This window comes from Pteropus alecto, unplaced genomic scaffold (genome assembly GCF_000325575.1).
Source record: "Pteropus alecto unplaced genomic scaffold, ASM32557v1 scaffold42, whole genome shotgun sequence".
Taxonomy (NCBI): Eukaryota; Metazoa; Chordata; class Mammalia; order Chiroptera; family Pteropodidae; genus Pteropus; species Pteropus alecto.
This window is the reverse complement of record NW_006434825.1, coordinates 16,106,040-16,121,478: the sequence shown is the minus strand read 5'-3', so window position 1 is coordinate 16,121,478 and position 15,439 is coordinate 16,106,040. Positions and strand designations below refer to the sequence as shown.

Sequence of the window (15,439 nt, the reverse complement as noted above, 5' to 3'; positions counted from 1 at the left end):
CCAGCTTCTAAGGTGCAGAGTGTTTAGCTGACCGAGTTCCCCTTCTCTGTTGGCCCTTAACTATCTGGCCCAAATGTCCAACTCATTCATTCAGATGTTGTTTACAGATGTTGTGGTCTCCTGTGTGCCGAGCCAGCACCTGGCTTGGGGATACAGTGATGAGGCCAGAACACGGCTCTGTCCACTGGAGGCCATTCTTGTGGGGAGACAACGCACAAGTGAACGCAGTCAAGATAATGTCAGAGTGGCCAGTGCTATGCAGAAGTGCCACAGAGTATAACATGCAGTGACCTGGGATGGTCAGAGAAGGCCTCTCCATGCAGGTGATGTCTGAGTTGCCAAGAAGGAGCCGGCTGGGCAAAAATCTGGGGTGGAACTTTCTTGGCAGAGGGAACAGGCAAAGTCCTTAAGGAGGAGTCAGTGTGACCTGTGGCTGTGCCGTCAGTGCCAGGACGGTGGGAGGAGCTGGGGGAGGAGTCAGCCTGCCAGTAAGTCACGGGGAGAAGTTAGGATTTATTTTAAATGCAGATTCCAAGATTCTTCTGGAAACAAAGAATGGAATTTTATTCTTCCCTCGCCGTCGGTCTTTTGGGTGCCTCTTGTTTAGAAATATATTTGAGGGGCTCTCAGAACTGGAAGGAAGAGTTAGTGCCCACCAAATCCCTTTTACCCACTGTGTACCCATTTCCTGGCCGCTGTGGGGGTGGGAGGTACTGCCACAAACAGCAGACCTTTGCCAGAAATACTTGGGAGGTTACCCTACTTCACCCCTCACCCGGGGGGCTGGTGACTAAGTCAATGGAAAGAAAGCCCAGCCTCTTTGCCCCGGGGTGGGAAGACTGCGGTGTTATTTAAAAATGCTTCAGAGCCTCTGAGACTTGCCCTTCCCTGTCCTGCTCCCATCCCTCCCTCACAGATTTCTCCCAAGAGCATGCCCTGAATAACTCATGCAAAACTAAACCCCTGTCTCAGGCTCTGCTTCTGGGGAAGCCACTCTCAGACAGGCCATTAGGGGCCATGTGTTCTTTGGCTTAGAAATTGGGGTTCTGGGATCAGAGGGTCGTTCCTTCTAGCTCTGAAAGTTTCTAAAACTATGTGATTTACTCAGTCACCCAGCAAATTAGTGGCAGAGCCAGGCCCACAAATCACAGCCTACAGGCATGGGGGTGGGGCCTGCTTGCTGGTAAGTGTGGTGCAGACACCAAGGTCGCAGCTGTGGTTACCAGCAACTGTGCTCCCAGATCAAGCCTCATCTCAGGTAAGGTCCCTCTCTGCCATTACTACTCCAGAGACCTTGTATCTGGAACTCTACTCCCTTCCCTCTGTACTGGAATAATTCACGCTCAAGTGTGGAAGATTGGCAGCTCAGAGATAATGCATTTTGAAAAGAAGATGCTTGTTAATCCAAATAAATTTTTTAATTCGATGAACTTTTTGTCAGGATGATAAAATGAGTTGGGAAAATGCATACAGTGTGATTCTGCTTTTGAGGTCATGAGGGAGCCAGACACCAGGAGATTCCTCAGCTTTTCCAAGGACTGGCTTCCCCGCCCTCATTTCTGCTTCTCCTCACCCTCCACTCCCCGTAATCAGACTACACGTGTTGAGAAACGCTGTGTCTTCTGCAGGTTTCCACAGCAGGGCCTGTCAAAGGTGTGACTCATTGGAGGGGAAGATGACTCTAAACTAAAGAAATAATTTTGCCAAAAGTGCATTTTTTTAAAAAGAACATCCTGGTGGTTTGAGCTAAACTTCCTGATAAGTTGCTTATTTCTTGGAAGACTAGAGGACTCTGTATGATTTAGTAAATGTCCATGCCATTTTCTAAAGGGTTGGCATCACTTATTGGCTCAGGAAGTTTTGTGGCATAAGTTTGGGGACAGTGGGTGGAGGTACTTCTGAGGAATAGCAGCCACCCTGGAAGAGGCCTTGCCATCCAAGTGGCCTTGGGCAAGTCATTTACTTTTTCCCAGGCACAATTTCCTTATCTACAGACCACACGTAAGAGCTCTTTGTAAATGCAGGGTCCCAGGCCCCACCTCAGACCTCCTGAGTCAGAATCTGTATTTTAGCAAGATTCCCAGGCCATTTGTACCCACATCACAGTGTGAGGAGCCTGCCCTGGACCAGACTCCTCAAATGTGGTCCTTAAACCAGCTTATCAGCATTACCTGGGAGAAGCAGCTTGTTAGAAATGTAAGTTCATGGGCTCCAGACCTACTCACTCTCGTGGCCAAAGGCAGGGCTTGGAAGCCTGTGATTAAACAGCTTCTCCAGGTGATTGGTCAGCAACACTGACCTTTGAGAAGCCCTGAAGCTCGGGTCTGATATCGATTCTAGCCCAGGCTCAGCTGTGCAGCAGCTGTTGCATGAAGAGCTTGTTCGGCTCTGCTTTGTGGCTTCCTGAAACTCACAGACCGGCACCTCACAGCAATTCTGTGATGTTTTGCCCTTTGCTCTGCCAAAGAGGTAACTGATGTTTCAGGGCGCTTAAGCGAATTGCCCAAGGTCTTTCTATCTCACAGTGTCTCGCATAGCAATTCTGACGTTAGATGTTTTTGGCAGTCGGTGACCTGTTATGGGGTGATAAAACTCCCTGTAAATATTTAACTTTGCCTTTTAATAAGTGGCAGAGACTCGTGGAACAAGAGCTGGGGTAGATCTTTTGGGTCTTGATCCAGGCTGAGGAGCTGTTACTTCAGCTCTTCTCTTTTGCTGATTAATGTTTCGATAGATAATACATTCATATGGTTTGAACCTCATGTAAGAAAGAACGAGAGTGAAAGTCTTTCTTTTACTCCTAGTTCATTACTCACCAGCCCCCTCCTCTCCCAGGCAACGGTTTTTAGTTTATTGGGTATAATCTAATTAAAGCCAATCCTTGGGAAAGCTGAGGAATCTCCTGATGTATGGATCCCCTCGTGACCCCCCCAAATCTCTGGACTTGCATTATATGCATTTTTCCAGTTCACTTTATCACCCTGACAAAAAGTCTGTCAAATTACAGATATGTTCGGGTTAACAAGCATCTTCTTTTAAGGCTGCACCATTTCTGGGAGATTCTAAATTGCCAATCTTTCGCACTTCAGTGTGAATTATTCTAATACGGGGTTGCTATGCACGTACGAGCATATATATATATAATGCTTTGCCACCTCTGCTGAACACATTTTACAAAACCAAATACACGCTCTTTTGTGCCTGGCTTGTTTCATGCTATTATCATGAATATATCATGCTATTTTATTGCGTGGCGAACATTCATGTTGTTTCTGATCCGCTGTCACAGACACTGTACCTGTGGCATTTTGCAAGTGTATATTATATATGTATGATAAATTCCCAGAAATGGGATTGCTAAGTACCGCATGTGTAATTTTGAGAGAGATCGCCAACTTGCCCTTTCTGGGGTTCGTTACCAATTTACACCTCCACCAGTTCTGGATGAGAAGTTACTATTTTCCCACATCATTGCCAATGCATTAAAATTGTCACATAACTCGATTTTTACCGATCTGATAGGTGAGAAACAGTGACTCAACCGAGTCTTAATTTAAATTTGTTGTGAAAGCTTTTAAACTTATAATATGTTTAAAGAGACTGTTTCTCTTTCTTTTTCTATGACTGTCTTAAATATATTCTTTGCTTATTTTAAAAATTGGTTTGTTGCTTTTTTCATTTTTATTTCTGGGAGCCGTTTATTTATTAGGGAGATTAGCCTTTTGCCTTTGATATAAATCGCATCCAGTTTAGTGTTTTTCTTTTATTTTGTTGGTGGTTTGTTTGTTTTATATACACAGGTTTTATTTTTATGCAGTCAAATTTATCCATCATTTCTTTTATGGCTTCTGAATATTGAATCATAGAGACAAAGGTCTTTCCCACTTCAAGATAATAGGACCTGTCCTTTTTCTTCTTCTGTTATTTTATGTTCAAATTTTGATCCATTTGAAATTTATCCTGATCCAATGAGGTACAGATCTAACTGTCCCCCCTCCCCGATGGTTATCTTTTCCCTGATGAATTGAGAAGCTGCTTATCACAAGCTTTTTTCTCATATGTATGTAGGCTTATTTCAGAACTTGTTATTCTTTTTTATCGGTTCCTCTGGCTATTCATGTTCATTCACGTTCCCACTGTTTTGCTTACTAAGCTTTACAATATTTAAAAGTATGTTTTAATATGCGGAAGTGCTGCTTTCTTATTTTTAAACCTATTCCAGTCTATTCTTGTTTCTTCATTTTTCTGTTTGAACTTTAAAATCTAAAAATCTAAGCACACACACACGTGTTGGTGTTTTTATCGGAATCGCTTGAATAAAAGTTGAAGTATAACACACATACAGGAAAGCCAATAAATTGTATACAAGTTAATGAGTTATCACAAAGTGAACACAGAGTAAACTATTAACCATATCTGGAACAGGAGCCAAACCCTCAGACACCCAAACAGTTACTCCCTTAGCCCCTTCTGCCAGATAATCATCACCCTGGTTTCTTATGTCCTAGATTGCTTTTGCTGTTTTTATTTTTACTTTTATATATATGGATGTTTTTGGATCTGGCTTCTTTTGCTCAACATTATATTTGTGAAATTTACCCATTCTCCTTTTGATGTCCATTGAAGTTCTCAGTTTTCGGCTATCGCACGTAGTTTTTGTGTTCGTATATACACATTTCTGTTGGATATTTACTTAACAAGAGGAATTTCTGGGCCATGGGATATGCATATGTTCAACTTCAGAAAAAACTGCCAAACTCTTTTCCAAGTAGATGAGTAACAATTTGCCCTCCTTCCAGTAGAGTCTGAAAATTCCAGTTATTGTCCATTCTTGCAACACTTGGTTTTGTTGATCTTTTTAATTTTATTAATTCTGGTGTGTATGTAGTGGTAATTAATTGTGCTTTTAGTTCTTACTTCTCTAATAACTAAGTTCAGCATTTAGATATATGTATATGTATACATATATATCATTTAAATATCCTCTTCTGTGAAATTTATTGGGATTGCTCTAAATTTACACATTAACTTCAGAGAATGGACATATTTATAATGTTGAATCTTTCTATCTAGGAACATACTATGTCTTTCCATTTGTTTAGGTCTTCCGTGTCCTTCAGTATTATTTACAATTTTTTAGTATATAGCTTGCATATTTTTTCATAAGTTTACTCAGATATTTTATCTTTTTTTTGTGGAGTCTTATAACTGGCTATTGTTTGTAGTTGTTTCTTAGTTGATTCTCTTGGATGTTCAAGGTTTATAATCATATTATCTATAAATGGAAATAATTCTACCTCCTCTCATCCATTTTTAAATTTTTATTGAGATATAATTGACATAGATAGGTATACTACATATATATACTTATATAACGATTTTATATATGTTTATATTGTGAAATGATCATCACTATAAATTTAGTTAATATCCATCACCATGCAGTTATAAATATTTTTTCTTATGATGAGAACTTTTAAGATTTACTCTCAGTGACTTTCAAATATACAATACAGTATTGTTAACCATAGTCACCATGCATTCCCCCTATCCAATTCCTATATCTCTAAGTTATTTCGCTTCTCTAATTGCATTGGCTAGTACCTCCTGTACAATGATACCAGGCACGTGTGTATCATTCCCGACTTTAGCGGGAATGCTTCTGATGTTTTCCGGTTAAGCAACATATCTTATCATGTTAAAGAATTATCCATTGGTTTCTTCTTTAATGGATTTCTTTTTTTTTTTTTAAGGAAAGGATGTTGGATTTTGTCTATTATATGTTATAGCACATCATCCTTGCATTCCTGGAATGAGTTCCCTTTGTCCTTTTAATGTGCTGTGCCACCCATCCTACTGGAGAAGCTTCTCTGAACCAATAGCTGCGGTGGACTCCTCTGGAGAGGGTCTACGGGCATGTACAGAGTCTGTACATAAGAGCTGAGGTTTCCTTTCCTGACGTGAGGAACTGTTGGTTTGATTGTCTTCTGGGAAACTTAGCTCCAAAGTCCTTCCTGGTGTAATAGACAGTAGAAACCTGGGTTTGCCACTGAGTTAGAAAAAACGGTATGATTCTGGTTTCAGCCTTTTTCAGTTGAGCTCTCTTGTTTTTGTTAACTTTTCAATTCAGAACAAAACATACCCCCAAACCCAAAACAAAACCAAACAATCTTTATCCTGTGATCCTTGGTTTTGTTTATACAGTGCCTTGGAGGATGTCCCAATAGATTTTTAGAGACTCTGGGCTATTATTAAAACTAAACTTGAAATGCACCGCCCTAATGTTTCTCAATAAGGGGGAAAAAGAAAAGGGTCTGGATCTGTAACAAAGAAAACCCTTTGGGTTCTTGGTCACAGGGGAACGCAGTGACCAATCCATAGAAGAGGCATGCACTTGGCAGTTCTGCCCAGTGGTTAGGACAATAGCATCTGCTCTGGTTTGTCTGGGCTCAGACCTCTACTCTGTGGTTTACGGCTTGTGTGACCTCAGGTAAGTTTCGTCACCTCTCTGGCCCTCATTTTCCTCACCAGAAAGTGAAGATAGTCATAGTTCCTACCTCTCACCTCACTGTGAGGATTCAGTCAGTTAATGGCAAGTTCCTTGGCATATTGAAGCACCCCATAAGTGTGGGGGACCCTAGTGGGGATAGGGCCAGTTGGTCTCTGCATTCAGTGACCTTTCTGACCTTCATTGACCCTAAACCTCATGCAGATAGCTGCAAGGTATGCTTAGACAAGTGCTAGCAAGTTCCTGGGGTCAGGAGCTTCTAAAATGAAGCAAAATAATGAAATTAGAAAACTGATTTTTTGCAAGTGTCTAGGCTATGGAAAGCAAAGGAATGGAGCTGAAGATTCCTCATGGCTGACATGTCAGATAGTAAATTTGTGAGCAAGTCTGGCCCCTAACCAGACTTTTCTGTGGTCTGTAATTCTGAGGCTCGGAGCTCCCTCAGAAATGAGCCGGTTTGCTTTTGAATGGGGCATTGGCAAGGTGGCTCTCTTGGGTAGTTATGCCCATAGTCCTATAGTATTTGTGTTTCAGACAATGTAGGGGGCGTTTTTGCAGAGAGAACAACTTTGCATGGTGGATGAACATGAAGGAGAGCCACTGGGTAGGGTCCCCTGGGCAGTGCATGGGTCATCCCACTAAGTGTGAGTTCTGAACCGCATTGGGTTGGCTCTCCTTCAGACATTCTAATCTGGTGAAGCAGGAGCCAGGGTGGAGGCTCCGTCATTAGCTTGCTGTTTCGAATGAACTATTTTCAACATTTAAAATCAGAGTATAATTTACTTAACATGCACAGACCTTAAATGTTCCATTGGATGGTATATTCGTTTTCTAGGGTTACTGTAACAAAATACCACAAATTTGGGGGCTCAAAAGAACAGACGTATTCTCTCCCAAGTCTGGAGCCTGAAAATCCAAAATGAAGGTGTCAGCAGGGCCATGACCTCGTGGACGTCTCTGGGGGAGGATCTTTCATTGCCTCTTCCTGGCTTCTGGTGGCCGCATGCATTTCCCGGCATTCTTTTTTTTCCTTGCTCGTGGACATGTCATCCCATCACCACGTGGTGTTCTCCCTGCGTGTCTCTATTTTCTCATAAGGACACCAGTCATCTGCTATGACCTCACTCTAATTTAACTAATTACATCTGCAAAGACTCTATTTGCAAATAAGGTCACATTCTGAGATTCTGGGTGGACGTGAACTTTGGGGGGACACTATTCATCCCAATACCGACAGTTTTTGACAATCGTGTGTACCCACGTGAAAGCCGCCCAAATCAAAAGCGAGGACATTTCCATCATCCTGGAAAGTTCCCTCATGCCCCTCTACACTCAGTTCTTGTCACTGCCACCCACCTCAGACAACCACTGTTCTGATTTCTGTCACCATAGATTAATTTTTTACCTGTTCTTGCATTCAAATAAGTGGAATTATATAGCTCATGCTGTTTGTATCTGGCATCTTGCTTTTAATAATGTTTTTGAGATTCATCCATGTCATTGCATGGATTAGTGGTTTTTTCGTTGTTGTTGTTTGTCTTTTTTTGCTAGGTAATATTTCATTGTGCAATTATACCATAGTCTGTATATCCACTTTTCTATTGATGGAGACTTGGATTGTTTTCAGTTTTTGGAACTGCATGTTATTCATAATATGAATATAGCAGCAATACACATTCTTGTTCATTCTTTTTTTTGGATGTAAATATGTATTTACATTTTTTTAATTGAGGTATAATTGACATATATAATATGTTAGTTTCAAGTATAGTACATAATGATTCGATATTTGTATAGATTGCAAAATGATCACCACAGTAAGTTCAGTTAACATCCATCACCATACATCTTTTTTTCTTGTGATAAGGACTTTTAAGATCTACTCTCTCAGCAACCTTCAGATATGAAATACAATATTATTAACTATAGTCACCAAGCTGTACATAGCATCCCCAGGATGTACTTATCTTATAACTGGAAGTTTGTGCCTTTTGACCCCCTTCACCCGTATGTGGATGTATATTTTGATTTTTCTAGATTAACTACTAGGAATTGCCGCGTCCCAGGTCAGATGTGTGTTTAACTTTATGAGAATTGCCAGACGGTTTTCCAGAATGATTGTGCCGATTTATGCTCCCGAGGACGGTGTGCGAGAATTCCGGCTGCTCTGTGTCCTTGTGAACTTGGTTATTTTCTTGGTGACAGTTGTTTTCTTTGATGCATAGAGAGGTTAACTGTCTGCAGAGGTTTCCGCGCTAAAGACCCTCCAGCTACTGACTTCTATCTCCTTCCTTTTTGCTTTGTTTTGTTTTCTTGTCCTCCTGTCCTCCAAGGCAGCTTTCAGGAACAAAGGTCTGCTGGAGTCCTTTTGTCCACTGTCCCTTTTTCCCAAGAGTGGCACTAAGATGGACACTCTGTTCTTCCACTCTTGAGTCTCCTTGCTTATTGGAGGTCAGAGGTTGGAGGTCAGAGGTTGGAGGTCAGACTCCTCACAAGGACATCAGCCACTTTCTTGAAGCAGAAGCTGTTTAGAGCATTCAAGTGTCCCATGTGACTAATTGCACATTGGGTTTCTTTCTTTCTTTCTTTCTTTCACAATCAAGTAAGTCTTTTCCTCACAAATCTCTATTGACTGTGCAAAAAGCAACAGCAATAAAGGAAATCATTCAAAATTAAAAGTGAGTGTGGGTGTGTGTGTGAGTGTGCCCCTCATGTCCAGGGTAAGGTCCTGCCTTGTGCCCTGAGCTGCTGGGAGAGGCTCCGGCCACCCAAGACCCTGAGCCGGAATACGCAGGTTGGAAAACAATTATCTTACTTATTTTTATTCATCTTTCTTAAATGTATATATAGCTCATATTTATTTCAATGTTTAATATTATAAGTGTGTTGGGTCTTTATTTAGAAGTGTAGTGATTTTCTGTGACCAGAAATATGCCATAAGAACTTAACTCTTGTTTGTATCTATTAGTCTACAATAAAATTGGTTTAATTATACATCATTTCGCTTAAAGTTGCAGTTTCTAAGAACCTATTAACCATATATTAAATGAGAACTTTCTGTGCTAAGCTACTGGGCACCATATGCCCATTCATGTTCCAGGCTTTCCACATGCAGAAACTCGGTGGATCCTGACATAATCTTTTGGTGTCAGAATTTCACAGTTTTTTCCTTAGGGTCATTCACATTTTAGAAACCTAACCGTATTTATTTAAAAAGAAAACTTTATATTGCTACCATAAATAGGATTTCCATATCACTGGTCATAAGTAGATGATAACCATAAAAAGAAAAACTCTTATGACAACAATGCTATTCTAGCTTGTTCTTGTTGCTACTTTTCCAGACTTATTATTTTTTTAATGGTTTGTGCTTTTGGTATCATAGCTCAGAACGTTTTGCCTAACTCAAAGCCACAAAGATTTTCTCCAAGGTTTTCTTCTAGAATTTTTATAGTTTTAAGTTTTACAATTAAGTCGTAATCCATTTCAAGTTATTTATGGTGTGAGGTAAGGGTTACACTTAATTTTTTTTTTTAATAAGAATTTTCAATAGTTTCCTTAGCATTGGTTGAAAAGACTCCTTTCACCTGTCTTCTCTGAGTCGAGATTTTCTCAGAGAACGGGAGGGTTAATTCTCACAGTTGCTACAAGGAGAAAAGGTATAATCATTTTGTGACACTGATTTTAAACCCGTTGGCACGTGGTCAGCACTGGATAAATAGCAGTGAATTCTTGGGTTATACTAATTGCTTTCCTGCGGTTTCCCATTTATGTTGTTTCCAGTTTTCTTTCAAGTGTAAATAGCGATGCAATGGATATTTTAGGCATACAGCTTTTCCTTTCTTTTTTGAAAAATTATTTTTGGATATATTTATGGATCTTTGTCCATGCTACAAATCAGTGTTAAAGGGGTGTAGATCCATGCACTCTGCCGGAAGCCAGGCATTGCTTTTGCCTTAGCCCTGCTTCCAACTAGAGGGAGCTGCTCGGAAGGATTAAGAACTAGAATCATCGCCTTTCCTGGGAAACCTTTTCTGCCTTCTGACCCCCCAAGTCACCACCCCCTGGTCCCCTGGCCAGTGGTTTCTCATCTTCCTTTTAGTGGCACTCGGTCTCCTATAATACTGTTTCTATTCATTTTTTTTACCTCTTTATCTCCCCGACTGGCCTGTGTGCCTGTCATTGGAATCACAACTTACTAGTTCCCAGCACAGTGCCTGCACACAGTAGGTGCTTAATAAATGTTAACTGTAAGCATGGCTAGTACTGGACTTCTCTGAGGTCAGCCTTCCAATAATGTTCTTTTAGTACCAGTGGCTCATGTCACCCTTGGTTCCATGATATCATGTTGTTTAGACAGTTTTCTCGAAGTGTAAGTCATGTACCCCTGCCTGATGTTGGATGGTATTACATGGTACCTGGATCCTGCATTAAATAACATTAAATACCAGAGTGAGGAAATTACTTTTCGATTCTTTTTCAACCCTTCTTACTTCTCTAAAACATGGTGTCTCAGCACTATTGACATTTGGAGCCAGAAAATTCTTTGCTATGGGGAGCTGTCCTGTGCATGGTAGAATCCCTGGCCTCTACCCACTAAATGCCAGTAGCACCTCCATCCCCAGTTGTGATAGACAAAAATATGTCTAGACATTGCCAAATGTCACCTGGGGAGCGAAATCTACCTCCCAGCTGAGAACTGCTCCAGGAGAGAGACAGTCTGGTGCTGATGTACTTTAATGCCTCTTTAATGCTAATCTTCCTTTTCCAAAAAGACAACAGGTCCCTAGCTCAGAGCCTTCAGCAGGCAAAGCTATCTCACTGGAATTTAATTACGTTATTTAGATTTCCTTGATGTTACCTTCTCATTTTGGCAAGTGAGAACTGTTTTTCTCTTAATGAAAGTGTAGTAAAGTTTTCTCTACAAATAAATTTAAGTAAAAAGGTGAGTAAATAGAGAGAAACATATCTCAATATATGTAGATATGGCCCAAATAGTGTGCTAGACGCCTGGCTCTAAATTAGGAAATGTAGAGTAAGCCAACTTTCTGTTTCGTGGTTCTGTCATCTGTAGCACTGGGCAGGTTTTCATGTTCTGTTTTACCTGAGACAATACTCCAGCTTGGGAAATGCCCTAGGCATCTGGTGTGGGTGCCAAGCCTCTCAGATGTGGTGACACTGATTACGGAGGTGTGGCACCCTGGCAGAAGCATACTGCTTGCTGAAATCATTTGGTCTGTGGACCCAGGCGTTGGTCTTACTTGATAAAATTGTTCAGGTGGCTTTGAGTTTGGCTTTTCTTGGAGAATGGGAGGGTTAATTCTCACGGCGACTACAAGGAGAAGAAGCTATAAGGCGGTGCATGTCTGGAACCCAGCCAACCCTTTTCTGAGAAGCAGGCAATTGGAAACAAATCACACAGGCCTGGAGCATTTATCATTTCATAGAGAGGTCAGATATGGGAGGAAAGCACAATATTCACATCTTGGCAAAACTCTAGTCTGCTATGGCTTCTGCTTGCCTCATGGGAAAAGATGATCAGAAAGTAAGGTGAGTAGGACCAGCACACTTGATGAGTTCATGGATCTGGGCATTCACCATCAGTGGCTGCCAGAGTCAGAAAAGATAGCAGAACAGACATTACATGCTTCCTGTTGAAAGAACCCAGCTCCACCTATAGTTGGGACATAGGATTTGACCTTGAGTCTGATCTAACTGCCAATGTGCAGAAATAGAGAGGACAGAGGGACATGTCGAAGTACCATGAGTGTGCAACCAGCAAAGCCTAGACTGGGAACACTCTACGGGGCAAATACCCTGGGTTCTTCAACAGATGAATTGTAAGGGAAAGAATGGGATGGAGGGGAAAATGCCATCGATGAAAAGATTCTTAAAAGATATATGAAATTTTTTAAATAGACAAAGCTAAAAACTAAACTGCAGTGTCTAAGGATGCACACTTCATTGATAAAATGAAAGATACCCAACAGGGTGATTGCTGTAACCGTCAGGATGGTGCTTGCTTTTTTGCGGGAGCTGTGATTGGCATGGGGCTCGTGGAGGGTCTTCTGGAGTGGCTGGCCAGGTTCTTTTTCTTGATTGGGTGGTATTTTTAAGGTGTGATTGTCTTAAAATAACTCATTAAACCATGTATTTGTGTTCTGTTATGTATCCATGTTTTATTTTTAAGAAATTTTTTAAAAGGCAAAGTACAAAATAATATGTGTACTATGTTACTTTTTATAGGCAAAAAGAGAGGAAATATAAAAAATTTGTTTCTGTTTTAAAATATAACATTGCAAGGATAACTAAAAAAGTAATAAAAATGTTTATCAGGTTGGGGAAATGAGACGGGGAAATGAAAGATAGGAACTGGAAACTAGACCTTTCTCAACATACCTTTTATAGTTTTTACTTTGGAATGATGTAAGTGCTTGATGTAATTAAAACACATAAAAATGAAAAATCCCTAAGAATAAGAAACCAATGGAAATACATCATCTTTTGATGTACATTCCCAGTGCGGGTGTGACCTAAGAGAGAAAGAACCACGAAAAGTTTTAAACTGTACAGACTCGTCTTATTGTTTAGTTATCATATCGGTCTTACTATTTTGAAACTACATATGTAGAAGGATAAAGAAAATAATTATCTCATGTCATTAGGAAACATGATTTTCAGCATAAGACAAAAGAGATGCAAATAACAATCTAAAGAAGTTAAAAACCTTCTCATTCTCATGATTTATCTTACAAACTAATGATTTATTTTTCTATTTCTAACAAATATGAATTTCCTAGATCTGTCCACCTGAAAAGGCCTATAAACACTGACAACTGGGTAGTAATGAGAACCCTTCGTATTCAGGCTGTGGTTTATAGGGACCGTTTCCCACTCAAAGGGTTCCCTGGAGAAGTAGCTGATTTTGAGTCTGAGGCAAGATGAGTCTGGAACCTTCGATCAGGCCTGAAAGCAGGGAAGCTCCTGAAGACTACCGGAGTCATGTAATAGGGCAGGAACCTACTGGCAGGAGCTCCCACTAGCCAGATGATGCAGTAATTCGAATATCAAAAAGAATAACAAACAGCCACTTTGGAAAACAGCTTGGCAATTTCTTATTGTTAAATCACCAGCTATCGTATGAGCCACGGACTTACTCCTAGGTATTGACTAAGAGAAATAAAAACATATGTTCGCAGAAAGATCTGTATGCAAATGTACGTGGCAACTTTATTCATACTTCCAAAACCCCGATGCAATGGGATACGACTCAGCAATGAAAGGAACAGACCGCTGATACGTTTAGCAGCATAGATGGATCCCTATGCATTTGCTAAGTGAAAGAAGGCAGGACAGAAATGGCAATATATGATTCTGTTTATATAATATTCTGGGGAAAAAAAATCTCTAGGAAAAGAAATTAGATAAGTGATCGCCAGAAGTGTGGGGCGTGGAAGAGGATTACTGTGAGGGGACACAAGGGAAGTTTTGGGGCTGATAGAAATGTTCTGTATCCTGAATAAGGTGTTAATGTATATATTTATGGTAACTCATCAAACTGGACACTTAAGGAGGGTGAACCTTAATGTACCTCAATTATACCTTAATAAACCTGACTTAAAAGTAACTGGATTACAATGGATCGAAATATAAAAATTTTAAAAATTAATGAATTCAAAGCGATACCAAAAATCATCATTAATTACTTTTAGAGGGTGCTAAGGAACACCCTCTGAAAGCTAGTAAGTAAAGGGATAAAACTAAACTTTTATCCTGCTTTTTCTACACAGATCAGATTTTAAGATAAGAAAACAGAGGATGAAGGAAAGGTGTACTTTATAGAAGAATCACAGTAATAAATGTAGGAGGAAAGATTGAGTTAGAAAGTCACCACTTAATGAAATACTGGATCAAGGCTATAATCATCTGTGTCTGATGAAAGATAAAGTTTGGTGGAGAACTTTATAATGGATGATCAGAGAGAAAGAACGTGACGTTAGCTTACTAAATTAAGACAGGTAGACATTCTGTGCCTCCTGATGTAACGCAGTCCCTCTTAGGAAAATTATAACTGAGGCCAGTGAAGCATTTCAATCTGAATATTAGAAATACAGAGATAAATATGTTAAATGACATTCCAATGATGTCATTAGCCAAACCCAGAATGTGGGAGTCTCTAGGGCAAACAACCCAGCCTCTTCAACACACCAAAAAAAAAGGAAAGTAAATTATTATATATTAAAAAGTCTTAAGAATTTAAAACTTACCACAAAGCTACAGAAATCAGGACAATATGGTGCTGACATAAAGGTAGACATATAGATCAGTGGAATAGAATTGAATGGCCAGAAATAAATCCATATCTGTCCATGCCTCTATAGTCAACTGATTTTTAGTGAGGGCGCCAAGACCATTCAATGGGGGAAAGAATAGTCTTTTCAAAAAATGGTGCTGGGACAGCTGGACATCCATCTTTCATGCAAAAGAATGAAGTTGGGCTCTTACTTCACACCATGTATGAAAATTAACTCCACATGGATCCAAGACCTAAATATAAGAGCTAAAACTATGAAACTCTTAGAATAAAAAAGCGTAAATCTTTGCAACCTTGGGTTGAACAATGGTTTCTTAGATATGATACCAAAAGCACCAGTAACCAAAAAAGAAGAAAAAATAAATAAACTGGACTTCATGAAACTTAAAAACTTTTGTACATCAAGGGACGCTATCAAAGCAAAAAGACAACCCACGAAATGGAAGAAAATGTTTACAAATCATATATCTGATAAGAGTCTAGAACCCAGCATCCATGAAGAACTCTTATAGCTCAAAAATAACAAGATAAACCAACTTAAAAAATGGACAAAGGATTTGAATAGCTATTTCTCCAAAGAAGATATGCAAGTGGCTTATAAGCACATGAAAAGATGC

General features: G+C 40.0%; 1 protein-coding gene across 1 annotated transcript in view; it reads left to right on the top strand.

Moving 5' to 3' along the window:
- Positions 1–541: 541 nt before the first annotated feature.
- The window catches only part of IL34 (interleukin 34), a 33,676-nt gene continuing 18,778 nt past the window's right edge, over positions 542–15,439 (top strand). The window contains exon 1 of the mRNA XM_015587684.2: positions 542–1,258. The gene's annotated coding sequence lies outside the window, so the exon portion shown is untranslated. The remainder of the gene's footprint in view (positions 1,259–15,439) is intronic.